This window comes from Lagopus leucura, unplaced genomic scaffold, assembly GCF_019238085.1.
Source record: "Lagopus leucura isolate 7727_CA_CO unplaced genomic scaffold, USGS_WTPT01 34695-0_obj-0_obj, whole genome shotgun sequence".
Classification (NCBI taxonomy): Eukaryota; Metazoa; Chordata; class Aves; order Galliformes; family Phasianidae; genus Lagopus; species Lagopus leucura.
In genome coordinates, this window is record NW_024967581.1 from 1 (window position 1) to 6020 (window position 6020).

General features: G+C 51.2%; 1 long non-coding RNA gene across 2 annotated transcripts; it reads left to right on the forward strand.

Moving 5' to 3' along the window:
- The first annotated feature begins 1979 nt into the window (after window positions 1-1979).
- On the forward strand, window positions 1980-6011 carry LOC122193209. 2 transcript variants are annotated; one of them, XR_006182835.1, is made up of 4 exons: window positions 1980-2211; window positions 2530-2677; window positions 4056-4203; window positions 5458-6011. It is a non-coding gene; the product is annotated as an uncharacterized LOC122193209 (long non-coding RNA). The 2 variants fall into 2 exon arrangements; XR_006182836.1 differs by having other exon boundaries at window positions 1980-2203.
- Window positions 6012-6020: the final 9 nt, after the last annotated feature.

Genomic DNA, 6020 nt, shown 5'->3' on the forward strand with positions numbered 1-6020 from the left:
CTTGTCTAATCAGTGGTGCAAGGACTGTGAGGTCTGAGCAGATAACAGAACATCGTGAGCCCCATGTTTGTGCACTAGCTTGTATGCTGGCAGGTTTCTGATGACCGTGGGAAGCTCACTTAGGGATTGAATGGGTCGCTCCATGGGGTCTATTCTCCCAGCCCAATGCACTACACGGCTGGTGGTAGAGTGAGGTGCATCAACCAGAACCTGAAGAACAATCCCAGACTGCAGTGGCCACTTGCTTCATCCTCATTGAGCATAATACAGTCTGCACCACTCGAGCATAGTGATAACAGGTATTTGTTCCTATTTTGTCTGGTTCTCTCCTGTATCTCCCTTACAAATTCATCAATGGTAATGGATCCCAAGGCATTGTTCTCAGAGCACCTTGTGACTGACCACCTTGGGGTCCTACAGTCCTTTCTGTTTGAACAGCAGATCTGGCTTTATCTTTATAGAAAGCCAAGGATTGTCCTCTTCTGAACTGCTGTACTCAGCATCACCCCAGATATCTCCATCCTAATTGTCTGGAGATGTTGTTAGTTTCCTAATCTGTATGACTCGCAAACCCCAGTTCCTCTTCCTCCCAATCCCTGACCCACGTTCAGTAGCTCTGCAGCTCTGGTTCCCAACAGCGTGATGAAGACCCTGGTCTGCTGAATACTGGGACCGGCCCAGAGAGGCTTTGTGACAGATGCGGGTTATCTCAGCTGGAGCACCTGGTACCATTGCCGGTGATCTCATCCAACTGCCACACAATGAACAGGAACATCCACAGCCAGATCAGGCTGCCCAGAGCCTGACCCAGCCTCACCTTGGAAGGGACAGGGCATCCATCACATGTCTGGGTAACCTGTTCGACTGTGTCACCACCCTCACTGTACAAGATTTTCTTTATATCTAAGCTGAATCTTTTCTTGTTCTTCCCTTTAGGTATTGAAAGGCTGTTACCAGATCACCTCGGAGCCTTCACTTCTCCAGGCTGAACAGCTCCAGCTCTCTCTCTTTACAGGAAAGGCATTCCATCCCTCGGTTCATCTTTGTGGCCGTTCTCTGGACGTGCTCCAACAGCTCCATGTCTGTCCTGCACTGCAGGCGTCCACATCCAGACGCAGCACCTCCAGGTGAGGTCTCACAGCGCAGAGCAGAGGGGCAGGACCACCTCCCTTCGCCTACTGACCGCGCATCTTTGGATGGAGCCCAGCACACAGTTGGCTTTCTGGGCCGGGAAGGCACATTGCTGAGTGCCACTACTCAGCCTGTTGAGGTCCCTCTGGATGGCGTTGTCCCTCTGGTGTGTCACTGCACCCCACAGCTTGGTGTCATTATGGTGCACTCGACCCCACTGTCAATGTCACTGATGAAGGGGCAATCCCAGATGTTTGTACAAACTCAGCAAAGAACACCTTGAGAGCAGCCCCACAGAGAAGGATTTGCAGATCCCAGTGGATGAGAAGCTGGACATCAGCCAGCAGAGTGCGCTTGCAGCCTGGAAGGCCAGCTGTGTTCTGGGCTGCATTAAAAGAGGAGCGGCCAGAAGAGGCATGGAGGTGATCGTCCCCATCTACTCGGTTCTTGTGAGGCCCCATCTGCAGCACTGCGTCCAGGCCTGGGGCCCCCAGCACAGGAAGGATGTGGAGCTTTTGGGGTCCAGAGGAGGGCCACTAAGATGATCAGAGGGCTGGAGCAGCTCTCCTACGAAGAAAGGTTGAGGGAACTGGGATTGTTTCTCTTGGAGAAGAGAAAGCTCTGGAGAGACCTCATCACAGCTTTCCAATACTTGAAGGGAGTGTGTAAGTGGGGGGGGGGGAAATGGCTGTTTATGAGGATGGATAGTGATAGGACAAGGAGAAATGGTTTTAAACTGAGACGGGAGGTTTAGGTTGGTTATTAGGAGGAAGCTTTTCACACAGAGGGTGGTGACGCACTGGAATGTGTGCTTTACCCTCACTTTCAGGAGGATCTGCTCAATGATTTTTCCCAGTACAGAGGTGAGACTGACATGTTGGCAGTTCCCAGGGTCATCCTTTCTATCTGTAATAACAGCTGTGCTGTCGCCTTTTTTCTGCTCACCAGGGACTTCACCTGACTGCCTCGACTTCTCAAATACCATTGAGAGTGGCTCTGTAACTGCAGCACTGAATTCCCTCGGAACTCTGGGACTCGTCTCGTCAGGACCCAAAGACTCCTGGATGTTCAGGTCCTCAGGTGGTCCAGGACCTGATCTCCCATCACAGTGTGGGATTGGGGGGTGGGGGGGGTGGCATTGCTTCCACAATCCCCACCTACCAAACCAAAGGTGAGGGCAGTATATAGTGAGCAGTCATCAGAGAAGATGGAAGCAAAAATACTGTTGGGTACCTGAGCCTTCTCCTTGTCTGTTGTTCTCAGCTCAGTGCTGCTGGTAAGCAGCATTGTGCACAGAGTGCAGCCACGTTGCTCTGAGAAAGGAGCACTGCAGCGCACATCTGAAAGGAACACTGCCCTACATCTGCAGTGCCTTCATTACTGCGTTGTGTCCCACAGGTGGCAGCGGAGCTGCGGTGCTCCCGAGTGCTGTAACAACTGCATGGAGAGGTGTGGGCCTTCATGGGAACAGCCAGGAACCGGAATCTGCATTTCCTGGAATGCCCCGGAACCTCGCTTTGCTGGCTGGTAATTGTCTGCCCAGCAGGTAAGGGCAATGAGCTCCCACCAGTGTTTACCCACTCCATAGCATGGCACAGCACGGTGCTCCCAGAGCTCTTAATTGCGCTTTATGGTGCCTGGAAGGCTGCCTGTCCTTTTCTTTCTGTGTTCTCCTTGTCTCTGGCCTTTCACTGCAGTGTTTTCCTTCCCTTTGCCACTGGTGTTCCCTACTGCATTCTCTTGCCCTCCTGTTTTTGTGTTCCATGCCACGTTCATTTGGCCATTGCCCTTGGCTTTCTTTGCCATATTCACTTCGGCATTCAGTTTTGGCGTTCCCTGCTGCGTTCTCTTGCCCTCCTGTTTTGGCGTTTCTTGCCATGTTCTCTTGGCCATCATCCTTGGCATTTCCTTCCATGTTCTCTTGGCCCTTGGCCTTGTCTGGGCATTCCCTTGCCCTCCTGTTATTGTGTCCTGTGCCACATTCTCTTGGCCATCACCTTTGGCTTTCTGTAGCCACATTCTCTTCAGCATTTGATTTTGGCGTTCCCGGCAGCGTTCTGTCGCCCTCCTGTTTTGGCATTTCCTGCCACGTTGTCTTGGCCCTTGCCTGGGCATTCCCTGCGGCGTTCTCTTTGACCTCCTGTCGCGGCGTTCTCTTTGACCTCCTGTCTTGGCGTTCCAGCTGCATTCTGCATTGGCCTTCTTTGACGCGTTCTGTTTGGCCTCCTATTTTGGCACTTCCTGCCATGTTTTCTTAGCCCTTGCCTGGGCATTCCATGCCGTGTTCCCTCGGCCTTTTGTTTTGGCATTTTGTGCTGCGTTCTCTTGGCCTTTGCCCTTGGCCTTTCCTGCTGTGTTCTCTTTGGCTGTATATCTTGGCCTTTCCAGTTGCGTTCTCCTTGCCCTCACCTTGGCTTTCCATTGGGTGCTCTCTTTGCTTTTGCCCTTGCCTTAGCTTAGCTGTTTGCTTTGCATTTACCTTGGCTTTCCCTGGGAGTTCTGCTTCCCTTTGCCTGCCCTGGGAGTTCCGCTTGCCTTTGGCACTTTGGGATCAGCTGGGAGGCAGCGTTAATGTTAACCTTGACCTGAACCCATAGCTGAATGGGAGTTCTAACAATAATTATGTTAACCTGCAGTGTACCTGTGAACCAAACCCTTAACCCAGTATTAAAAATGTCTCTTACTCTAAGTGCTGCCATAAAAATAATGCCTCATGTTTTCTGTCAAAGTAACCTTAATTGTAATTGTAGTACAGAATACTGATGTTAGACTAACTGTAACTTCAAACCTATCAATAGCATTAATCATACCCTTAACGTTAATTATAACTAATTATAACCCTTGCGTCATCATTACAGCAATGTGCTCAGGGTGCAGCCCTACATATGCGGGGCAGTGCCTTCATTACTGCGTTGTTCCAACAGGTGGCTGCAGAGCTGCAGCGCTCCTGAGAGCTTTAAGGACAGCATGGAGATGCGTGGCTATTCACGGCAGCAGCAAGGAACCGGAATCTGCATTTCCTGGAATGCCACGGAACCCCACTTTGCTGGCTGGTAATTGTCTGCCCAGCAGGTAAGGGCAATGCACACCCACCAGTGTTTACCCACTCCATAGCATGGCACAGCACGGTGCTCCCAGAGCTCTTAATTGCACTTTATGGTGCCCTGAATGCTACCTGTCCTTTTCTTTCTGTGTTCTCCTTGCCCTTGGCTTTTCCTGCTGTGTTCTCTTGCCCTCCTGTTTTGGCGTTCCCCGTAGCATTCTCTTGGCCATTGCCCTTGGCCTTCTTTGATGCATTCTCTTCAGCCTTCGGTTTTGGTCATCTGTGCGGCGTTCTCTTGCCCCTTGTCCTTGGCCTTCTTTGATACATTCCCTTTGCCTCCCGTTCTGGCATTCCCTACACTTTCTTTGGCCTTCAGTTCTGGCATTCGTGGCTGCGTTCTCTTTGGCCGTTGCCCTTGGCCTTCTTTGCCACATTGTCTTTGGCCTCTTGTTTTTTGCACTCCCTCAGCATTCTCTTTGGCCCCTTGTTCTGGCGTTCCCTGCAGTGATCTCTTTGGCTTCGATTTTTGGTGTTTCCTTCCATGTTCTCTTCGGCCATTGCTCCCGGCCTTCTTTGCCGTTTTCCCTTCGGCCTCTTGTTTTGGCATCCCTTACAGCGTTCTCTTTGGCCTTCGGTTTTGTCTTTCTGTGCCGCGTTCTCTTTGGCCATTGCCCTTGGCCTTCTGCATTGCCCTTCTCTGATTTGTTTTCTTTTGTCTCTGTTTTGGCGTTCTCTGCGGCCTTCTCCTTGGGCCTGGCCTCTGACGAGGCGTTCTCTTCAGTGCTCTCCCTGCCTTTGCATTCCCTTTGCCTTAGACGTTGCCTTCCCTTTGGGTGTCGTCTATGCCTTTGCCCTCTGTTTCGGCTTTCCCTCGGCTGTTCTCCTTGCCTTTTGCTCTTAGCTTTGCCTTGGCCTTCCCTAGAGGTCACTCTGAGCCTAATCCTAATAAACCTAACCTTAATACCTTCTCCCCAACCCTACGCTCTGAACTGAGCCCTGAACCCCAAATGTAGTGTTAATTGCAGCCACGACTGTATAGATAACTGTGCAAATTAACCTTGAACCTTCAATAGTGCTTTCAATTGGTCACTCAACCCATCTGTAACCTTCTGTGTAATACTAACAAAAACCCCACAGCTTCCCTGTTAAATACTCCTAACCTTACTCTTCTGCTATTTCTTGGAGCGGTGTTTGGCTTCCACGTTTTGTGGGGGTGGGCTTACAGTGAGCATCGTTTGCGTCTCGGCATTCCTCCTTCTAAAACGTGTCTCTCTGTATTACAGGTGAAGATGCCTTTGACGCTTCCAGTTGGTGACTTCCCCCCTGCAATGCCATCGGCTTTCCAGGCCTCCCACACTCACCGCCAGCTCGGTTCGGTCGAGCCGCTACCTGAATCCCCGCTCCGTTCCCTTTCCATCATCTTCCTTTCACTCTGCCACAAGCTCCTACCACCGCCCAAGGTCATCGCAGGCAACGTGTGGGATGCGGTACTCGGTCTCATTACAGTTCATCCCATCAGCCTCAGCCCAGCGATCCAACCCACCCGCACCCTTCCTGAGGGCCCTTCTACTTCCAGGCCAATCAACGCTTCCTTCTGATGCCATCTGTGCTCCTTCCTGCCCGCTTTAAGACTCGTGCCCCTTTGTGGCCATTTTGAGAATTGCACTAATTTCAGCGTGTGCATTCAATTGACTTCAACCAAATTGGCTTTAGCTTTACATTCAATTAGTGTAAACCAAATTGGCTTTAGCTTTGCCTTGCTTACGGGGTTGGGTTAGCTTTGCTTTGTTTGTTCTAGCGCAGGGCTAACCCAACCCCGTAACCAAGGGCCGTTGGAGGCGATTTT